General features: G+C 53.0%; 1 pseudogene; it reads right to left on the bottom strand.

Moving 5' to 3' along the window:
- The window catches only part of LOC131563683 (zinc finger protein 271-like), a 62,430-nt pseudogene that overhangs the window by 29,007 nt on the left and 9,927 nt on the right, over positions 1-23,496 (bottom strand).

Here is a 23,496-nt window from a genome sequence, read left to right as displayed (position 1 = left end):
TGGCTCTATGGGGTCTCATTGGTTCCATCAGGCCCTGCAGGGCCACTTAATTCAACAAGGCCCCAAAGTTTCACAGTGGTCTCCAGGATTCCATGAGGCCCTGCAATGTCAAAATGGACCTTTGGATCCATGAGGGCCCACAGTGTCACAATGGGCTCTTTTGGTCCTACAGCTACACAATGGCCCCTGGGTTCCATGTGTCCTGCACTGTTCCATGAATCCTTAGTTCCATGGGGTCCTGTAGGGTCACAATGGTCTCCTTGGTTTCATGGTGCCACAGTTGCCATAATTTCCATGGTATCACAACTGCCCTTGGATCCCAAGAGGCCCCAGAGTGTGACAATGGCCCTTGGCTTCCATGACACCCTGCAGTGTCACAATGGTGCCCATGATTCCATCAGGCCCTGCAGTGTCACCGTGGAGAGTTGGTTCAATGACACTCCATAATGTCACCACGATCCCTTGGTTCTACAGAGCCCCACTGTGTCACTGTGGTCCCTTTGCTTCCAAGGCTCAGAAGTGCCAGAATGACCCTTTGGTTCCATCAGGCCTTGAAGTTTCAAAATGGTCTCCATGGTTTCATGAGTACCCCCTGTGTCACAAGAGACTCTTGGTTCCCTGAAATTCTTCAGTGTCACAATTGACTCCTTGGTTCCATGAAGGAGTCCTGCTGTGTCACAATGTCCATGGTTCCATGAGTGTCCATAGTGTCACCACGGTCTCCTTGGATCCCCAGTATCACCATGGTCTCCTTGGATCCCCAGTATCACCATGATCTCCTTGGTACCATCCAGGCCTTTTAACAAGAGATAGGGAGCCATTCTGTGCCTTAGATGAAAAGCTGCAGAACTCATGGTTGTGAGGCTGTGTCACTGACAAGAAACAAAAACCACCTGAATCTGAACGCCAAATATCATCTCAAGTACCTTCAATCCCAGCCTCGACAGAGATAGAAAATACAAACAGATTCTACAGTAAATCAAAAACAGGGACCATATTTTGAATGCAGGCAAAATGCATTCAAGTGCATTTGAATGCACTCGCTATGATGGGGAGGTGATAATCCCCTATTCCAAGAGTGAACTTACGAAGGGCTGACTATTGAAGGAACTACAGAGAACCACAATATAAGAAAAGCAGGTGGCACAAGTAATTCTGGGATAGGGAGCCCAGAAAGCAAGAGCAGATGAACCAGTGCAGTTGCCACCAAGAAGATCACGTTCACACGCTGTGGGCAGCAACCCCATCAGGCCGTGTCACCATCCCCTGGTACAAGGGGGGTCACGATGGTTCATTTCACTGATCTCAGGGTGCAAAGACACACAGCAGGGGACTTTCAGTATTGACCAAAACAAATGCACCTTTTTGTGAGTGCCCACAGGAGATGCAACAGAAAGATTAGAAAGGAGATGAAGGATAGAGAGACAGAGAAAAGGAGGGGGGGGAATAGCTGCCACCAGAGAGATTAAATCATCCTCATGGTCCGGCCAATAGATCCGTCTGGTCATGTCAGGGACAGTCTCAAAGTCTTTGGTTAACTCAGGGCTCTTTTATAATCTACCGCCGGAAGGGGAGCAGGACGGCACATGGAGGGAACAGTGGAGAATAAATCCATTGGGAGCAGGTACAGACAGTCCAGTTCTGAACACACAAACCGGTGCCAGCAGTGAGTGGGGCCCGTTGTTTCAGGACTGGTTCCTATGGGAAACCTCCTGCTTCCCATGGCAGACATCCCGCTCCAGTCAGGCCAGCACCCCTGGGTTAGAATTTGAAGGGTCTCAGTCTCAGTCCTTGGGGAGGGCTTCAATCTCTGTCCTTGTAGGCAGCTGTGAGGCAGATGAGGGATCTTTGGACCGTCTCTTACAGACTGACATCCCAAAACATAAAAATAATTATGCCTTTCCCCTTATAAAGAAAATTTACTGAATTCATAAAATTTAAATTATTTTTCTTATTTATAATAGTATTATTCTATATTTGTATTACCAAATTGTAATATTTATATTTTAAAGTCCATACCTTTTGAGCAAGCAAAAAAATTATTGGTCATTGGTTCTAAGTAACATAATTCCCTTCATTAATTCATTGAACAGTGTGGCTATTGATTTCTCCTTCTTTATGCTAATTAGTACCATTAAAAATCCTTTTGTGATTTTTTTTTATCATTTTCACAGACACGGTAAAAAGGGCCATTTGGGGTCTGTGCAGAACTTTCTGGGGCACATTTGGGGCAGTTTTGGGTCTGGGAAGGGAATTCAGAGAGAACTTGAGGGTCTGGAGGACACTTCGGGGAGCCGGGTGGGCACTTGGAGGGGCACTCAGGATTCCGAGGGACAGTTCGGGGTCCGGGGCAGCACTTGGGGGTCCAGGGGGGCCCTTGGAGGTCAGGGAGGGGAATTTGGGGCCCTTCGGGGTCCGGGCGGGCCCTTGGGGGACTCTGGCGGGGCTCTCTGGGGCGCGGGGGGTGATGGGAGTTGAAGGCGCGGGTGTATTGCAGTTTATCGTGGCCGCCGAGCATCACGGGAGTTCGAAGCGCAGCTGCAATGGCTCTCAGTGGAGGCGCAGCGCATGACGGGAGATGAAGTCCCGGCTCCAACAGCGCTGGACGTGTGCCGTGGAGCATGATGGAAGCCGTAGTCCCGAAAGTGGCTCGAACGCGGCGTTTGCAGGTGCAGGAAGGCTCTTCGGGGAAACTTCTGCATCGAGCCCCGACTTGAGGTCCTCGGGGGAACGCAAACGGTTCGGGAGCACTTGCGGGGATCTTGGGGAGCTCTAACCGGGCTCTTTAGGGCCCAGCGCACGGCAGGAGTTTTAGGCGCCGGACGGTGTTCTGAGGGGCTCTGGGAGAGGAGAAGAGATGAATTCCCAGAAGTGGCTGTACCGGGCATCTGTGGGATTGGGAAAACTCAGGGGGTCCGGGGACGCTTCTGGGGGGTCCTGAATGGGTGCTGAGGGGGCACTGAGGGATCCTGGAGGGTCTGGGGGACACTTAAGGGACAAAGGGGTGGCGGATCCCGGGGGGGGGGGGGGGGGGGGGGGTGTCTGTGGAGCGCAGGGCATGACGGGAGTTGCAGTCCCGACTCCAATGGGGCTCAGTCGGGCCGCGGGGCATGACGGGAGTTGTGGGTACCGTAGGCACCGTCCCCGAGTCTGCGTTCTCTGGTGCTGATTGGATTCGGGCGATTACGGGCGGGAGTCTCAGCAAATGGGATGCTGGATTCGGGCGATTACGGGCGGGAGTCTTGGCAAATGGGATGCGGTGGAGGCGGGAACAGCCCATTCAACCTCTCCAGTCCCTCCCAGTACAGCCCAGTTCATCCCGAGTGCAGACCAGTACACCCCCAGTACAGCCCAGTTCATCCCAAGTAGAACCCAGTACAAACCCAGTGCCCCTCCAGTCCCTCCCAGTACAGCCCAGTCCCTCCCAATACACCCGAGTTGATTACCAGTCCCTCCCAGTTCCCCCCAGTGTCATCGACACGATGCCCAGTGTCCCCAGTGCTCCCTGCAATGGCCCCAGTGTCTCCAGTTTGACCCAGTATCCCCCAGTATGTCCTGGTATGTCCCAGTCTGTCTCAGTGCACCCCCAGAGTCCATTCCCAGTCCACAGAGATTCCCCTTCAGCACTCCCCGTGTTCACAGGTTGTCCCAATATCCCCCAGTGTCACTCCCAGTATGTCCCAGTCTCTCCCACAATGTTCCCAGTGTTCCCCAGTATGTCCCAGTCCTCCCCAGTGTCACTCCCAGTATGTCCCAGTGTCTCCCACAGTGTTCCCAGTGTTCCCCAGTATGTCCCAGTCCTCCCCAGTGTTTCCAAGGACAGTTTCATTTCTCACGGTGGCCGTGGCAGCCAAACCCAGCAGTGGGGTCAGTGCAGTGCCCATGGCCACAGCCCCTTGCAGGGCCCAGTGCAGCTTGGGCTGATGATCCACCCTCACAGCTGGCCCAGGGCAGCTCTGCAGTGCCTTTGGTGGCACCTGGGGCTGGCACACACCTGAGCAGTGTGTTTGTTTGCACTGGGGAAACTCAGCAGTTTGAGATTGCTGCAAAAACAACAAAAAGGGAAAACCCCTCTTAGGCTGGGTGCAGCCAGCTCTGCAAGCACAGCAGGGCCCAGGGCAGTGAGCACAGACAGGATGGGGCTGGGCAATGTGGAGCAAGGCTGTCCACACTGGGTCAGAGCTCCAGGCACAGCTTCTGTGAGCAGGCCAGAGCTGCTGAGGAGAGACCCTGGGTCAATATCAATCACAGAATGCTGCAATCATCTCTGCTCTAAAGAGAAATTTAATAAAAGACACCCTTTAAAATAGGAATGTATATTTTATTACTGCTCTTTGAAATCTTTCTCCATAACTGGACTAGGAAAACTTTAATGACCCTCTCAGGGCTTTGCTGTTGTTTACATCAGACTCAGTCCTTGAGAGTGTCTTGAAAAAACTTCTCAGGAACTCAAAGTTAAATTTAGACTCCAAAGTTTCTTGAAGTTTTAATGGGTCCCACAGAGGGACACGACTGCCTGCCTCTGCCTGCTCACACAAAGGTTCCTTCTGGGGGACGTGCTGCACCACAGCCCTGTCCTTGCAGGGAAATTCCTTTCTGTTTGGGTCCTGTCTGGCTCTCCCTATCTGCCCTTTGCATTTATTCTTTCTTTATTCTGGGTGTTCTCTATTTTTCCAAAAGGATCCACCATCTCTGAAACCTCCCTTCAATCCCTCCCATGGCTTCTCTGCTGTCCTCAGTCTCCACTCCACTGAGCACAGAGCTGCTTTGTCCCTGTACATGAATTTGCTGTTTCAGAGGGTGTCATTTATTCAGGCCAGAGCTCTAGTGAGGGATAACTCCCAACCTCACATGGACATGTAATTCTACCAGCGTGTTGCTTATATACAGTCACTAAATGTGAATTACAATTTACCCATTTTCATAAAACCCACCCCAAGTTCCCAGATTCACTCCTTGTTTTCTCTGTCCCTGCACTCCTGAGCCAGATGTCTTCATCTTCTCTTCCAACCATCCTTGCTGGGAAAGCAGCCCCTGCATGCCTTGTTCCTGTGCTGAAAGTTCACAGGCAGGGTAAAAATGGAATGAACCCTTTTGGTATCAGCCCCAGGCTTTGTGTGGGCAGGCAGAGGCAGGCAGGAGGCAGAGCTGTCAGCAAAGGAAGGGCCCAGCCAGGTGGGGCAGCCGGGGGATGCCAACAGCCTGCAGGGACAGAGGCGCAGGGCAGGGACACCGTGGGACAGCCTGGGCTGCACAGGGCACAGGGATGGGCAGCAGCTGCAAGACAGCCCTGCCAGAGCCAACTTGGGCAGCACTTTGGCCATGGCTGCTGGCCCTGGGCCTGAGGCAGGAGCAGGAGACAAGTGACCCTTGCAGGGCTGGGGCCTCATTGCCTCCTTGTCCCTGCTCAGCAGCCTGGCAGGGGCCGCCCCATGCTCCTGCCCTTGCCATTGCACATCCCCACATGCCAGTGCCCATCCCAGCAAGAGCCCTGAGCAAGGAGGGAGGGACAGGATCTGCCTGGCCAGGGGCTGGGGCTCAGGCCTTGGCCCTTGGAATTCCTCAAACGCATCCAGCTTTGCTCAGCACCAGAGACACCTTTGCCTTGTTTCTCCCCAGCTGTCATCACTGCCTTCAGTGTTCTGCTCTAACTGGAACCTGGGGACACTTTCCCAGTTGTGTCTCTCAGTGGGAGCCATTAAAACTCCAAGAAAATTTGGAGTCTAAATTTAACTTTGAGTTCTTGAGAAGTTTTTTGAAGACACTCTCAAGGACTGAGTCTGATGTAAACAACAGCAAAGCCCTGAGAGGGTCATTAAAGTTTTCCTAGTCCAGTTATGGAGAAAGATTTCAAAAAACAGTAATAAAATACACATTCCCATTTTAAAGGGTGTCTTTTATTAAATTTCCCTTTAGAGCAGAGGTGATTGCAGCGTTCTGTGATTGATATTGACCCAGGGTCTCTCCTCAGCAGCTCTGGCCTGCTCACAGAAGCTGTGCCTGGAGCTCTGACCCAGTGTGGACAGCCTTGCTCCACATTGCCCAGCCCCATCCTGTCTGTGCTCACTCCCCTGGGACCTGTGGTGCTTGCAGAGCTGGCTGCACCCAGCCTAAGAGGGGTTTTCCCTTTTTGTTGTTTTTGCAGCAATCTCAAACTGCTGAGTTTCCCCAGTGCAAACAGACACACTGCTCAGGTGTGCGCCAGCCCCAGGTGCCACCAAAGGCACTGCAGAGCTGCCCTGGGCCAGCTGTGAGGGTGGATCATCAGCCCAAGCTGCACTGGGCCCCTGCAAGGGGCTGTGGCCATGGGCACTGCACTGACCCCACTGCTGGGTTTGGCTGCCACGGCCACCGTGAGAAATGAAACTGTCCTTGGAAACACTGGGGAGGACTGGGACATACTGGGGAACACTGGGAACGCTGTGGGAGACACTGGGACATACTGGGAGTGACACTGGGGAGGACTGGGACATACTGGGGACACTAGGAACGCTGTGGGAGACACTGGGACACACTGGGAGTGACACTGGGGCAAACTGGGACATACTGGAGACACTGGGGCCATTGTGGAAAAGACTGGGGACACTGGGGCATCCTGTGGATGACACTGGAGGGAACTGGAAGGGACTGGGAATAAACTCAGGGTGATTGGGAGGGACGGGGCAATACTGGGAGGGACTGGAGGGGCACTGGGGTTGTATTGGCCTTTAATTGGGATGAACTGGGCTGTACTGGGGTTGTACTGGTCTGTACTCGGGATGAACTGGGCTGTACTGGGAGGGACTGGACAGGTTGAATGGGCTCTTCCCGCCTTTGACACATCCCATTTGCCGAGACTCCCGCCCGTCATCACTCGAAGCCAATCAGCGCCAGAGAACGCAGACTCGTGGACGGTGCCTACGGTAGCCACAACTCCCGTCATGCCCCGCGGCCTCATTGAGCCCCATTGGAGCCGGGACTACAACCCCCGTCATGCCCCGCGCTCCACAGAACCCCGGGATCCGCCACCCCTTTGTCCCTTAAGTGTCCCCCAGACCCTCCAGGATCCCTCAGTGCCCCCTCAGCGCCCATTCGGAACCCCCTAAAAGCGCCCCCGGACCCCCTGCGTGCTCCCGACCCCACAGATGCCCGGTACAGCCACTTCTGGGAGTTCATCTCATCTCCTCCCCCGCGGCCCCAGAGCCCCTCAGAACACAGTCTTGCGCCTAAAACTCCTGCCTTGCCCCGCGCCCTAAAGAGCCTTGTTCGAGGTCTTCGAACTCCCCGCAAGTTCTCTCGAACCGCTTACGTTCCCCCGAGGATCTCAAGTCGCGGCTCGGACGCAGAAGTCTCCCCCGAGAGCCTTCCCGGACTCCCAAACAAAGCGTTGGAGCCACTTCTGGGACTTCGGCTCCCATCATGCTCTGCGGCGCATGTCCAGCGCAGTTCCACTTGGGACTTCTTCTCCCGTCATGCCCTGCACCCGACTGAGAGCCATTGCAGCTGCGCCTCAAACTCCCGTGATGCTCCGCGGCCCTGTTTAACCGTATTAGACCGTCGCCTACAACTCCCATAAACCTTCGCGCCCCAGAGATCCCAGTCAGAGCCTCCCAAGGGCCCGCCCGGACCCCGAAGGGCCCCAAATTCCCCTCCCTGACCTCCAGGGCCACCCTGGACGCCCGGGTGCTGCTCCAGACCGCGAACCGTCCCTTGGAATCCCTGAGTGCCCCTCCAAGTGCCCACCCGGCTCTTGCAAGGTTCCTCCAGACCATCAAGTTCTCTCTGAATTCCCTCTCCAGACCCAGAACTGCCCCAAATGTGCCCCAGAAATGTCTCTATGGACCGCAAAGTGGCCTTTTTTTACCCTGTCTGTGAAAATGATAAAAAAGATGACAAAAGGATTTAAAATGGGACTAATAAGCATAAAGGAGAAATCAAGAGCCACACTGGGCAGTGAATTAATGTTGGGAATCATGTTACTTAGAACCAATGACCAATACATTTTTTGCGTGCTAAAATGGTATGAGTTTCTTAATATAAACATTCAAATTTGGTAATACAAATATAGAATAATAATACTTTAAATAAGAAAAATAATTTTAATAATTCAGGTAATTTTCTTTTAAGGGGAGATGAATAATTATTTTTATGTTTTGCGATGTCAGTCTGTAAGAGACGGTCCAAAGATCCCTCATCTGCCTCACAGCTGCTGTCAAGGACGGAGATTAAAGCCCTCCCCAAGGACTGAGACTGAGACCCTTCAAATTCTAACCCAGGGGTGCTGGCCTGACTGGAGCGGGATGTCTGCCATGGGAAGCAGGAGGTTTCCCATAGGAACCAGTCCTGAAACAACGGGCCCCACTCACTGCTGGCACTGGTTTGTGCTGTTCAGAACTGGACTGTCTGTGCCTCTTCCCAATGGATTTATTCTCCACTGTTCCCTCTATGTGCCGTCCTGCTCCCCTCTCGGCTGTAGATTATAAAAGAGCCCTGAGTTAACCAAAGACTTTGAGACTCTCCCCAATGTGACCAGATGGGTCTATTGGCCGGACCACGAGGATTTCATCTCTCTGTTGGCAGCTATTCCCCCCTCCTTTTCTCTGTCTCTCTATCCTTTCTCCCCATTCTAATCCTTGTGCTGCATCTGCTGTGGGCACTCAATAAAAGGTGCATTTGTTTTGGTTAATACTGAAAGTCCCCTGCTGTGTGTCATTGCACCCTGAGATCGCTGAAACGAACCATCGTGACCCCCCTTGTATCAGCGGATGGTGACACGGCCTGATGGGGTTGCTGCCCACAGCGGGTGAACGTGATCTTCTTGGTGGCAACTGCACTGGTTCATCTGCTCTTGCTTTCTGGGCTCCCTATCGCAGTATCACCTATGGCACCTGCTTTTCTTATATTGTGGTTCTCTGCAGTTCCTTCAATAGTCAGCCCTTCTTAAGTTCACGCTTGGAACAGGGGATCATCACCTCCCCATCATATCGAGTGCATTTGAATGCACTTGAATGCATTTTGCCTGCATTCAAAATATGGTCCCTGTTTTTGATTTACTGGGGAATCTCTGTTTGTATTTTCTACCTCTGTCGAGGCTGGGATTGAATGTACTTGAGATGATATTTGGCGTTCAGATTCAGGTGGTTTTTGTTTCTAATCAGTGACACAGCCTCACAACCATGAGTTCTGCAGCCTTTCATCTAAGGCACAAAATGGCTCCCTATCTCTTGTTACAAGGCCTGGATGGTACCAAGGAGACCATGGTGACACCATGGACACTCATGGAACCATGGCATTGTGACACAGCAGGGCTTCATGGAACCAAGGAGTCAACTGGGACTCTACCAAACCTCGTGGAACCAAGGGCCCATTGTGACACTGAAGAACTTCAGGGAACCAGGAGTCTCTTGTGACACAGGGGGTACTCATGAAGCCATAGGGACCATTTTGAAACTTCAAGGCCTGATGGAACCAAAGGGTCATTCTGGCACTTCTGAGCCTTGGAACCAAGGAGACCACAGTGACACAGTGGGGCTCTGTAGAACCAAGGGGCCGTGGTGACATTGTGGAGTGTCATTGAACCAACAGTCCACGGTGACACTGCAGGGCCTGATGGAATCATGGACACCATTGTGACACTGCAAGGCGTCATGGAAGCAAGGGGCCATTGTGACACTCTGGGGCCCCTTGGACTCCAAGGGCAGTTGTGATACCATGGAAATTATGGCAACTGTGGCACCATGAAACCAAGGAGACCATTGTGACCCTACAGGACCCCATGGAACTAAGGATTCATGGAACAGTGCAGGACACATGGAACCCAGGGGCCATTGTGTAGCTGTAGGACCAAAAGAGCCCATTGTGACACTGTGGGCCCTCATGGATCCAAAGGTCCATTTTGACATTGCAGGGCCTCATGGAATCCTGGAGACCACTGTGAAACTTTGGGGCCTTGTTGAATTAAGTGGCCCTGCAGGGCCTGATGGAACCAATGAGACCCCATAGAGCCAAGGGTCCATTGTGACCCTGTGGCACCAAGGTGTCGTGGGTTGACCCAGGCCAACTGCCAGGCATCCATGTGGGTTGCTCGCTGACTCCCCTCTGCAGCTGGACAAAGAAAATTTAATAAAGGGTTCATGGGTTGAGATAAGGACTGGGTGAGATCACTTATCAAATACTGTCCTGGGAAAAACAGGCTTAGCTTAGAGATATGAAATTCATTTATTACTGTCAAGGTCAGAGCAGGAAAAGGGGAAATAAAATAAGCCCTTTCCCTCCCTCCTTCCAGCTCTGTCTCCCATCCCAGCAGTGCAGGGAGACAGGGAATGGGGGTTATGGTCAGTTCATCACCCATGGCTTCTGCCCCTGCTCAGGGAGAGGAGTGGTTCCCCTGCTGCACCGTGGGTCCCTCCCAAGGGAGACAGTTCTGCATGAGCTTCTCCCATGTGAGTCCATTTCAGGGGCAGCAGCCCTCTGCAAACTGCTGCAGTGTGAGTCCATGCCAGGGACAACAGTCCTTCCCAAACTGCTGCAGCATGGGTCACTCTTCCAGGGGGTGCATTCCTCCAGGGACAGGCTGCTCCAGCCTGGGAGCAGGGCCCCTCTCTCCATGGCTCTCCTGCAGAGTGCCTGGGTCTCCAGGGCCTGGAGCACCTCCTGCCCCTCCTTCTGCACCGACCTTGATGTCTGCAGAGTTGTTTTTCTCACATGTTCTCCCTCTGCTCTCCTCTGACTGGAGTTTAAACTGCGCCACAATCTCTATTTTGATTTCTTTTAAAATCTGTTATCACAGAGGCATTGCCACCATTTGTAACTGGCCCAGCCTTTGCCAGCAGCAGGTCCATCTTTGAAGCCACCAGGAATTGGCTGTGCCAGACACGGTGGAAGCTTCCAGCAGCTTCTCAAAGGAGCCGTCCCTGTGCCCCCCTGTGAAATACAAAGCTGTGTTTCGTGCCAGGTACATACAGGCAACGTGGTATTTGTGATTGTAATTTGTGTGGAAACTGACCATGGGACAGGTATAAAGATGAATTCTAATAATTACTGAGGAAAGCAAAGCTTGGAAGAAGGTCTTTGAACCTATCTATCTTTTGTTTGTAATTATCCTTGATAAGTCTTAAAGTGATATAGGAGCATTTGAATTAACGCTTTTAGGATATTGCTTTTTGACAGGAACTTTCTGCTTGTAGATAAGTCTTAAAGAGTTTTGCAATAATAATAACCTCTTGAAGTATAATTTGAGAATACTTCTTGTAGTAAGGATCTTTGAAACTATAGCTTTAGAATATATAAAAGGAAACAGGCTTATCACACACTTAAAACTGTGAACAGCAGCATGAGAAAGGAAGATGAACATCAACTCAAGGATTTATGGTTTCGACCAAGAGTAGCTGGACATCACTGTTATGAGATTTATAGTCCTTGCAATTAAAAGGTGGACCCACATCTGGAGAGCTGGACCACACCATCTGGGAGATTTCTTCCTTCTTTCGGAAATCGAACCACCACCATCTGGAGATACTCCTTTCTGGGATGCATCCTGAGAAAAATTAATTCACAATAGGTATAGAATTGGGATGTAAAAATTGGGAATAGAAACTGCTGAGAAAGCTGATGAGTACCCCTATAAGTACCTGTAAGCCTCAACTATTGGTGTGCAGTTGGAGGGAAAACTTCCCCCACTGTACCCATTGCTGTATTGCTCATGCTTTACCATATTAATTAATAAATTGATTGCTGCTTGAATATTGGCCCAGTCAAGCTTCTCATTTATAACACAGTGCCCAGTGGATGCTTGAGGGGTCTCTGTACGTCATGGCCTGGGAATCCTTGGGAGGGGCTGGAGGGGTTGTCCCTGTCCCTGTCACCCCAGGCCATTCCCAGGGGGTCTCCATCGTTCTCACCCCAGGGAATGCCTGGGGGTTCCACTCCCCCTCACACCCTGTGCCAGGAGATGCTCGGGGCAGTCTCTGTCCCTCTCAGCCCAGGGGGTGCTCGGCGGGTCTCCATCCCTCTGGCCTCAGGCAATGCCTGTGCAGGGCTGGGGACAGGGGCTCTGTGTCCCTCTCACCGCTGAGGGTGCTCGGGGCCGGGGGGACGGATCCGCCCCGGGGGGGTCCCCGAGCCCCCTGCCCAGCCCTGGGGCCGATCGGGGGCTCCCCCACCCAGCAGCCGGTGCTGCGGGGCCGCGGGGCAGAGCGGTGGGAAAGGCGGATCCGGGCTGGAGCGAAGGAAATGCGGGAGCAAGAGGAGGGAGAGGAGGAGCAGGAGCGGGAGAATCGCGGCGCTCGCAGCGCCCGCACGCCGAGCCTGCAGCACCCCTGCCCCGGGAGCATCGCCCCCAGCCCCGAGCCGCAGGTGAGGGCGGAGGCCGAGCTCGCCCCGGCTCCAGCCAGGGGTCTCCGGGAGGATTTTTTGGAGAGTGTTCGGAGCCAGCAGATCCCGGACTCGAGCCCCGGATATCTCCGGGCTCCCTGAGAGGAGCTTTTTCGGGGGGAGAGGAGCCGCGATCGCCCCTCGGGAGGGTCCGGGGGGTCCACGTGGGGATGGCCCGGTACCGACGGGGCGGGACATTGGTTTTGGGGATCCCCGTGAGAGCCGGGGCTGTGGAACGGGGGACCCCCGGGGGGGGGAGAGGGAAAGGGGCGATACCGGAGCTGGGGGACCCCCGGCAGCCCGGAGATGAGGCGGGGACGAGACCCCCTGACCCTGACAGGGGTGTCCTGGGGTGACTTCATGATGCTCGTACCCCCATAGGTCCGTTTAGCCCAGAAATGAGTTCTGCACCTTTAAGGCTGGTTCTGAGAGCGAAGGGGAGGAGGGAGAAGCAGTAGTTTGTTTTCATACACTGAACTCACTCCTCCACATTCCGGCTCCTGCACTGTTGTACCTTATGGAGCTGGAACAGAGGCCAGACGGAGTTAAGAGGAGTAAAGTTGATTTTTATTGAAGTGCCTTCAAAGGCCACACCCTGGCAGCAGAGGAGCCACAGCTGTGGCTCTGTGTGGATGGCTCCAAGATGGGAGCAAAAGAGGGCTTGCTCATGAGATCTCACATTTTTATGAGTTTTAGTCCATTTGTATATAGAAGTTAACTGCTCAATTAATAGTTTCAAATTATGAAGTTACATCTTCCTTGCTTGCATGCCTGCTCTCCTCTTTTCACGTTGTTTATGCTTTGGGCCTGAAGTTTTAAGAGATTGTCCTTGAGTCTCCAGCTAGAAAAGGATTGTTTTGTCTTCACCACCCTGTGAAAAGATCCCAGTAACACTTAATATAAAGCTAAAAGCTGCACATCAAAACAGAATGGAAAAATTTAAAACCTAAGGTATTGGTTGTCTGCAGTTGGACAGACAGCAGGACAGAGCTCTCCTTTGCTTTTAGTTAGTTTTAGCTCGCTGAGGCAGAGAAGTTCCCCCAACTGTGGTTTTTCTATTTCTTTGGAGCTGTTTAAACCTGCTCTGGACTGAACACCCAGAACACCACTGGCAGCTCACACCTGTGGCCGACCAGGCTGAGCCTGGGCCGCAGCAGTTCCAGTGCTGGAGGGGCCGTTAACAGACTCATAAGAGACTGATAAGAGACTGAGTGAGCTGAGCTACAGCCCACGGAGGGACTTTCTGAGTTTGTCATCTCTTTTGGAGCGGCAAGAAGTTTTCTTTTTTAATATTGTTCATTTTTTGTGCTGGTGAATGCTTTGCCTGTTAAATAAACAGGTTTTTTCCCCTTTTCTCCATGGAAATATTTTCTTGATCTGGTTGGAGGAGGGGCCACTTGAATCTTCTTTCTAGAGGAAACTCTTTTGGAGATTTTCTCCCAAATTTGCCCTAAACCAGGACAGGGTGGTGGGAAGAGGGGACAGCCCCTAGTGACAGGACTGGGGTGAAGCTGGAGAAGGGGACCCCAAAACCCCCCAACATCCCCAAGCAGGACCCTGGAGAGGGGAGATCCCCAGTGCCCATGGGATCTCCAACAGCCCTGAGACAGGGGACCACCAGAACCCAAGAGACTGGAAACGGGAAAATCCTGGTGGCTTTTTTTGATTCACTCTTGATTTTTGAAGGATTTTATGGACACCAGATGACTTCTGGTGATGGACTTGGGTGGGAGGAATCCCCAGCCCAAGGCATTCACACCTTGTTTTTCCCCAAACCAGGATTTCCCATTCCCAAATCTTGGCAATATGGAGGAGGAGAAGGCTTGGAGGAAGAGGAAGATGCCCCAGGACACCCAGGCAGGTGAGGAGGAAGTCAGTGCCCCTTTCCCCCTCTCTCCTGCTCCATCTCCCAGCCCAGCACGGGCCCCGGCTGCAGGACAACCCTGCTGCAAACCCCGTCCTGATGGGGATGCACTGGGGGGATTTCCTTCCCCTTTCGGGTGGCAAGGAGGCAAATCCCATCCTCTCCTTGTCCTTCCTTCCCCAGGGAAGGAGCTGAGGATGGAGACCAGGGAGGACAAATCCCCACAGCAGAACCTCATGGAAGAGGCTGTTTTGAGTGACTCCACAGTGCAGGAACCCAATGGGGAGGAAAAGCCCCAGCAATTCCACACAAGGAGGGGCTGCAAACCCAGCCCAGGGTGCTCTGAGGAGAGAAGACCCACCCTGGGCCAGGAAGGTGGACAGAGCTTCAGCCAGAGCACAGAGCTGGTGGCCCATGAGCAGCTTCATGCCAGCGAGAGGCCCTATGAGTGCTTGGAGTGTGGGAAGAGCTTCAGGAAGAGATTCAACCTGATCTGCCACCAGAGGATCCACACTGGGGAACGGCCCTACGAGTGCTTGGAATGTGGGATGAACTTCAGCCACAGGTCTGACCTGGTTGTCCACCAGAGGTTCCACACTGGGGAGAGGCCCTACGAGTGTCCCCAGTGTCAGAAGAGGTTTCACACCAGCACCCACCTCCTTGTACATGAGCGCATTCACACCGAGGAGAGGCCCTTCTGCTGCCCTGACTGCAGGAAGGGCTTCAGGCACAACTCCACCCTCGTCACCCACCGGCGCATCCACACCGGGGAGAGGCCCTAAGAGTGTCCCCAGTGTGGAAAGAGCTTCTCAGACCGCTCGTTCTTTACCCAACACTAACAGAGGCACCGGTAAGGGCAGCCCTGTGAGTGCCCCAGCTGCAGGGGGAGCTTCATGCTCTGCTCCAGCTTCATCCCCCATGGGAGGACCCACGTTGGTCAGAGCCCTGGCCATCCACATTCCTGGTGATCTGCATTGGGAAGGCGGTTGGACTTTCTTTTGTTTTGACCCTAATTTTCTTTGGATTCATCTTCATCTCTTTAAAAAAGAGAAAATTGGGGTAAAACTCAATAAATTCATCAAGGGCATCTAAAGCCTCACTTTTTACTTGTGTTTCAGGGCAATCTGGGATTCAGGGAGATAATTGGGAGAATTTGGGGGTATTTGATGTACTTGTTTCCCTTTCTTGGCACTAAAAGAGACAAGAGGGTTCAATCTGTCAACTCAATGCCACTGAAAACTACTCAATCCCACCCCAAAACTCCTGGATTCCACAGCTCTTTGGTGTGGAATGGGGTTGGAAGGGGATTGAGCAAAGTGGCCTTCAAATCAGGAGGCTTGACATGGGCATTAGGTGGGGCAGGATGGGTGGGATGGGGTTTGGGAGGTGGGAAATGGGGGAAATATGGCTTGGAAAGGGGGCGTTGATGTCCAGGAGGGGTGGGATGGGTTGGGGATTGACTGGGGAGGTGGCCTGGGGTCTGGAATGAGACAGCCAAAGTTTGGGGATGATGAAGGGAGGGGGAGCCCATTACTGAATGAGTTCTTGAATAATCCACATTCCTGAAGAGATTTTGGAGTATCTCATGTTTCTGAGGCAGTTTTGGGCACTCCCCAGCTCTTGGGGGTCTTTCCTGAGAGCAGCTCCATGGACCCCCATTGCCAGGGGTGGTTGCCTTGGGCACGAGCTCAGAGCTGTAGCCAGAGTCCGTTGCCTTGGTGCTGGAGAGCAGAGAAATGATGAACGGCCCCAGACATCTCCAGTGCGTGTTTGGGGGCAGGGAGAGTTCTGCATAGGTGGGGTGGTCACTGCCCCAACCCAGCCACTGCAGCCTCTGGCCCAGCCCCAAAGTGATTGCCAAGCCCCTGGTACCCCAAAAACCCCACCTGAGAGAGGGACCAGAGCAGGTCAGGCTGTGACACGGGTGTGACACTGACACATCCCACGGCCCTGGAGCTCACAGCAGCTGAGATCCATGACTGACTGTGGATCTCTGTCTCCCTCTCTCTCTTCTCCTGACTTCATCTTCTCGAAATCTGGATAACTTGAAGTTGGACAGGTTAGAGTTTGCTAAGTCAGTGCTTTATGAAGTGATTTACTGTAATTCAATGCTATTTAAGATTTCCCAAGTACCTCATTCTCTGAAGTTTGCAACTAAAAGTTTGTTCTCCACCCTCCTGAGAAGATGTTTTCTCTCCTTGGCCATCCGTCCTGCAGGCTGTGCCCCCTGTGCGTGCTGCTCCTCTGCCCTGGCCAGCTGCACTCGCCCATCTCGCTGTGCCCCAGCATTTCTCACCCAGCGTTTCTGTGCCCTCCCTGGACTCCTTGCACCCAGCGCTGCCAGCTCCTGGCACAAAGAGCCAGGGCAGGAGCCCGCCCTGCCAAGGGGCTCTGGAGCAGGGCGGGGGCTGCGATGGCTTCTGTGCTCAGCAGCTGCTCCTGGCATGGTTCCATGGAGACCGAGCACAGCAACGCTGCTGAGCATTGTCCCTGCTGAGGGTCACACACTGCCGGGGCACATTCCCTGCCTGCAGCATTGCTGAGCATTGTCCCTGCTGAGGGTCACACACTGCCAGAGCACATTCCCTGACTGCAGGATTTGTGCCTGACCCAAGCGCTGCACTTGTGTCTCCAGCTTTGCTTTCCAACAAAAACAGGGGAAGGCAAACTGTGCAGGTCATGGTATTTTAGTGTGTCTAAAACTCACTAAGTCGTTGATCTTAGAGGTGAGATGCATTTAGAACTCATGGCATGGAGAAGTATTGCAAGATGGAAAAGAGGAGCATAGAAATAAACTGAGGAAAACATTTCAGATGATTTCTTTCCATTTTCATTTCACTTCTGGAATGCTGGTTCAGTTTTCCAGGAATCTTCTCTGTGATCCTGTCTGCTCTTCTCAGAGACCTTTCCTGGAGAATGAGGTCGAGCTCTTGTCACAAGATGTGCCACCAACTGCGGCTTCTCTTGGCTTTCCACACTGTGTGCAGCAGGACTCTTGCAGCAAAACAGGACAAAAGTTTTGAGGACTTGACAACTTGTCCTTTCTTTTCCTGGTGGACTGGGGAGTTGTGCTATGGGTAAGGTTTTCATTGTTGCTTTTCTAGGCTAAGAAAATAGGAGGTGGTACAAAGAATTGTTAGGGAATACGAGCCTGGCTGAATGCAGAGAAAGAATCTCCAGAGCCTGCAGCCTCAAGTGGAGAGTTGTGTGACGATCATTCCAACCCGTCACTGGACATCTTGAAAATTATCTGGAATGTGAAAATGCTCTGACAGAGGGAGTTTGTTTCTGAATTCCACATCTGGTGCCTTGGTGCATAAATCAAGAGCACAATCAGTTCATGATAAGTACCAGAACAAGATGGACCTCTCAGAGTAGCTGACTGAAACAATCTGAAAAGGAGAAATGCAGGGAATGACCGGGTGAACCTTGCCTGGAAGAAGGGTAAATTTTTCTACTAATTACTAATCCATTCCCTCATCTTTTGGCTTTCTTAGCAAGGCCATTTGCATCCCAGATTCCCTATGAAGTGTGAAGCCTGAGCTTGTGGAAGTGGCTGAAAGATGCCCTGTTCCTCTGCAGGGACACTCAGGCTGGAACAGGAGCTGGAGCCCTCTCTGGGGCAGCCTCCTCCAAGCTGGAATTTGTGCCGTGCTGTGAGAGGAGGAGGAGGGGGAGAAGGCTGGCGCTGTGTGGCAGGAGCAGCAGGTTTGGGCCGCAGGACATTCCGTCTGCGCCGCTGCCCCGCAATGGGCGGCCGTGCCCGGGGCTCTGGGCCTGGCCCCGCGTGCACTGAGCTCCCTGGGCTGGGCTCAGGTTCCCGCTGGGACTGGGCAGAGCCTGGGCTCAAACTGGGGGCAGCAGCAGTGCAAAACACCTCTGGGCATCTGTGTTTCCTGCTGCTAGGAAGGAGCAATGAAGCGAGTCGAGAAGTTCTGGTTTCTGTTTCTCCTGGTGGATTTTTTTATTTAATTCCACATTGCGGAGGCAAATTCTGTGACAGCCTCTGTCAGCTTATTCTATTTCAACAACGTCAGCAACAGGGCTGTATTTGAGCGCTGCAAATGTGGCCTGTGTGGCTTTAATTCCCCTCATCTTAGTGTTCAGGGGCTGGTGAGCTTTTCAGTATCTGCTGATCTTTATGCCTGTGACAAAAATACTGACTTCACTGTCATGAAAGCACCATGGTTAGCACCAACTGAAAGAGGCACTTGCATTTTTATGGATAAAATTCAGGTGGCAAGCAGAAGAGGGCCAAGAGCAGCCATGATCTGCAGTTCCCAAGGCAAAGGCACCAGTGTCGCAGACATTTTTTCACAGAAATACTTTCTTTCAGATTTCTGCATTTTCTGGGAAGCTGAGGGCCCCAGAGGAAGAGAATGTAAACAATTGTTATCAGCTGCTGTGGAATGCAATAAGATGCACCTGTGATTGGTTCATGTTCTGATGTTTATAATTAAGAGCCAATCACAGGAGCAAGCTGGGGACAGAGTCCCTGGACACAACTTTGTTATAGATTCTTTCTTTCTATTCTTAGCTTAGCTTAGCAGCTCTGCAACTTCTCTCTTTATTCCTATTAGTATAGTCATAATGTATTATATATCATATATCAATAAATTCAGCCTTCTGATCAAGAAACAAGATTCTCGTCTTTCTCTCACCACCCCAGCGACCCACTCAGGTTGCTGTAATACACCAGCAGCCTCTTCCTTTCACCTCAGGGTGAGTAAAACAGAGCTGGAAACAGTGCTGGAACCCAATCCTTTCTTCCTCTGAGGGCTGGCTCGGGGCAGCACAGGCGGGCCCTGAGCAGTCAGGGCTGTGTGTGGGTGCTGGTTGCTCTGCTCCAGAACTGAGCTGGAAAAAGCCCTTGGGAGCTGAGGCAGGAGCAGGTGGGAAGGGGCTGGCGCTGCTGCTGCTCCTGGCCGGGAGCCCCGGCTGGGCCGGGCCGGCGCCCCCTGCGCTGCGGCTGCTGCTGCTGCCAGAGCCGGGCGGGACTCGGGGACAGGGAACGGACACGGGGGGACAGCAAAGGCCTGGCGGCTGCAGGGATGGTGGTGCTGGGGCCGGGGCCAGCACAGAGCTTCAGCCCGCAATTAACCCCGAGGGAAACGCTGGGGAAAGGCTCCATTTCAGCCTTTCTGTACTCATGGCTGTGAAGGGACTGAAATGAAAGCAGAACAAGTAGGGCCCAACCTGTTCTCCTGCCTTGGGTGGAGCCCCAGGCCTGAGGCTGAGAGGGGCTGTGAGGGGCTGTGAGGGGCCATCTGTCATGAGTGAAATAAACAGGGCCAGGAGACTTCTTCTCCTTTTTAATGCCTTTATTAAAAGTGATCAGCTCAGGAGTGGGCAGGTCGGCAGGGCTGCAGTCCCTGTCGTGGCGCCCAGGGCGACTCAGAGGAGGAGGATATGCACAGCTTTGTCCACAAGGGGCAGAGCTGGGGGATCCGGGCCTCGTGGGAGCCTTTAGGGCGTGGTGTCCCCATCAGATGTTGGTTTGGTCTGGGTCTCGCTTCCTCCCAGACCTGCCCCGGGGGCTCTCGAAGACAGGGTGAGGAACAATGAAGGCTTCCAGCATCTCTGCAGGCCCAGCACTCCGCTCCTCGCATCCAGACATCACTTCAGTCTCTCAACTCTTATATGGCTCGTTGGTTTTGGGGTTTTCTCAGTACATTCGGAGTGGGGGACCCACACAGAATGCTGGTCTTGGAGTCACTTTACATAACCCCCCCACCTTCTCAGGTGTCTTCACTATTCTGGGAAAGGTAAAACTTAGCCTCGGGCAAGGCTCTGCTAATACAAAAGGAGCGATTAGCCACAACGACCCATGATTACAATAACAAAACACGCAGAACTTCGGCAGCTACAGTGCTCTGGCTGCCTTTTTGTAACTTTTTCTCACAAAAAAATATTAACCGAATTTTTGTTCATAACAATGAGGGGCCATGAAGGGCCTTGAGAGGCCATGAGGGGCCATGGGGAACTCAGAGAGGCCTTAAGGCCCTGTGAGGGGCTGTGGGAGCCAGGCCCTTCATGGAACCAAGGGTCCATCATGTCCTAGCACGGCCTTGTGGAACCAAAGGGACCATGGTGCCACTATGGAGCCTCATGGTATCACAGGTCCATTGTTACACAGCAGCCACAGCCTGGCTGCAGAACCAAGGAGATCATTGTGACACTGCACAACTGTGCAAACCTGTGAGCCTACCAGGGAAAAGCCAGCAGAAATGGCCTGGAGAGACACACTGTAGGCTCTGGGCATTCCTCACAGCTCAGGGTGAGGAAAGAGGCTTCCCCATGGTGCTCTGCAGCACTATGTTAATTTTTCCCAGTTCTGTACTGTCCCTTGGCCTTCTCTACCCGTTTAACTCCTATAAGTTCATGTTCTGGTGAGTTCTCCCTTCTCTGTTTTCCCACTGGTGTGTAACCCTGCCCATCCACCCTGGCATTTACTATTGGTCCCTTCCATGTGTACCGCCCCTGAACCCTCAGAGCATTGGATCCCCGGTGCTCTACTCTGAACCCTCTTTTCCTGCATTTGTACCCTGGACTCTCCTTTGTCTTTGTTTTTGGCCCCTGGACACTTTCAGCATTTCTCTGTGTGTGTGTGTGTCTGTGAGTGTGTCTGTGTGTGTGTCTGTGTGTCTGTGTGTCTGTGTGTTTGTCTGTGTGTCTATGTGCTGGTGCTCTCGTGGTTCCTACCCATTGGCACAAGAAACTTGGGGACGGTTGTGTGCAGACCACCTCAGACTGCAACAATAACTCCTTTTTTCATTTACTTTGTGGTGGGAATGAACCATTCTGTCTAATCACGATCAGAATAAATCAGAGCTGTATTTATATAAATTTATCTGGTATTCAATCTTTAATGCTGGGGGGAAAATTGCATTAAAGTTCAATTCCACCTGTCTAATCTTTAACACCTTTGACAAAGTCTGGGGCTGGGATTGGATCCAACCGCTTCCAGTCACCTCTCTTTGAAGGAATTTTAGAAGTCTCGAGGCCCTGCAGGGGTTTGAGGATCCATGGTGGCTGTTAGGTGTCATTTCTCAACCTCATGTCTCAGCAGAAGTTTCTCCAATAAAGGAATAAAGGTTTTGCCTGAAGCTCCCTTTGTGCCCATGACAGGAACCCCTGTGAGTGTCTGGGACATCCCAGCTCTTTGGCTACCTGGGGACTCCTGGGATGTCACCGTGGAGCCCCTGTGAGTGCTTGTGACAGATTGGTGCCTTTGCAGCACAAGGTGCCCTGGGATGTCACCACGGAATGGCTGTGACTACCTCTGACCACACGGCTCTTTACCATCCCAGTAATCCCCTGGGAGGTCTCCATGGAGCCCCTGTCTGTGCCTGTGACATTCAAGCTCTGGAACAGCCTGGAGACTCTTGGAAAGTCCCCATGGAACACCTCGGAAGGCCTGTGACAAAACTGATCCTTAGCAGGCAATGATCACCAGCCCCCTGTTCCTATGGTCAGTTTCCATGGTAACCATCACCAGCCCCCTGTTGCTATGGTCAGTCCCTCGGCAGCTCCATGGAGACCCCATGCCAGGGGTGGTTGCCATGGACACCAGCTCAGGCCTGCAGCCACAGCCCGTTGCCATGGCAACCATTGGCAGCCCCATCCCCAGGCTCATGGGATCCCAGAACCACAGAATTGGCTGAGCTGGGAGAAACCCATCAGGATCCTCCAGTCCAACTGCTGGCCCTGCCCAGGACACCCCAACAATGCCAGCCTGGGCCTGGCAGTGCTGTACAAACGCTGCTGCAGCTCAGAGAGCCCTGGAGCTGGGACCCTTCCCTGGGGAGCCTGGGCAGGGCCCCAGCAGCCTCTGGGCAAAAACCTTTTCCTGACATCCAACCTGAGCCTGCCCTGACTCAGCTGCAGCCGTTCCCTCCACTCCTGTCCCTGAGCACCAGAGGGAAGAGGTTCCCACAGCCCCAGCCAGGGACCCGCTCCCAAGGCTGTTGCCATGGCCACCATGGCTGGGACCAGCTGGGATGCTTGGTTTCCATGGGCCAGGGTTCAGGAATGGGATTCCCCAATTTCCTGCTCCTGCTAAAACCGTGCTGCCCTCGCTGCCCTCCCGCCTTCCATGGAAAGCACAAAAGGCAAAGATTCCAGGCTGGGATAAAAACCATTTATTGGGAACAGCAATGAGATAAGGAACAAACAGGAACAAAAACAATATTGATAACAGAAGGGATAAATAAAACTGTTTACAGGGAAAATTAAACACAACTCACTGGGTCTTCCTGGCCACAATTTCCCATGCCTGGAAATTTCACCCTTCTCCTCAGGGAGAGAGAGAGTGCCTTTCCTGCCCCTGGCAATGACCTGAGGTGGGAGTAAATGTAATGACAGGGCCATGGCCAGACCCTCATGTTCTTCCATCCCACATCATGTCATTGGCAGGGGCAGGAAAAGGGACAGGTGTCTTCCTGGCATGGATCACAGGGAACATGGATCACCAGGGCTCTTTCCAATATGGGTCCTCCAATGAGGGATGAAGCTGGAGCTGGGCATGAAGCTCTTCTGCTGTTGGGCCACTGACAGAACGTCCCTTACCGGTGCTTCCATTGGTGGCTGGTCAAGGCAGAGCTCTGGGTGAAACTCATCCCACACTAGGGACACTCGAAGGACCTCTTCCCTGTGTGGATGCGCTGGTGCCTGATGAGGGTGAACTTATGCTTGAATCCCTTCCCACAGTCAGGGCAGCGGAAGGGCCTCCCCTCTGTGTGAATCCGCTCATGCAGACGGAGATTTGAGCTGGTCTGAAACCTCTTCCCACACGTGGGGCACTCATAGGGCCTCTCCCCAGTGTGGATGCGCTGGTGGATGATGAGGTGGGACTGGCGCTTGAAGCCCTTCCCACACTCAGGGCAGCAGAAAGGCCTCTCCCCAGTGTGAATGAGCTGGTGTCTGAGGAGATCGGAGCTGGTCCGAAAGCTCTTCTGGCACTCGGGACACTCGTAGGGCCTCTCCCCGGTGTGGATGCGTTGGTGGGTCACAAGGGTAGACCTGTAACTGAAGCCCTTCCCACACTCCCCACACTTGTAGGGCCATTCCCTTGTGTCGATCATCTGGTGGCTGATCAGGGTGCTGCTGTGCCTGAAGCTCTTCTCACACTCTGAGCACTTGTGGGCATTCTCCCGATCATGAAGCTGCTCACGAACCACCAGCTCTGTGCTCTGGCTGAAGCTCTGTCCACCTTCCTGGCTCAGGGTGGGTCTTCTCTCCTCAGAGCACCCTGGGCTGGGTTTGCAGCCCCTACTCCTGTG

Source organism: Ammospiza caudacuta, chromosome 13, assembly GCF_027887145.1.
Source record: "Ammospiza caudacuta isolate bAmmCau1 chromosome 13, bAmmCau1.pri, whole genome shotgun sequence".
NCBI lineage: Eukaryota > Metazoa > Chordata > Aves > Passeriformes > Passerellidae > Ammospiza > Ammospiza caudacuta.
The sequence above is the reverse complement of the archived record's forward strand: the minus strand, read 5'-3'. Positions and strand labels throughout refer to the sequence as shown.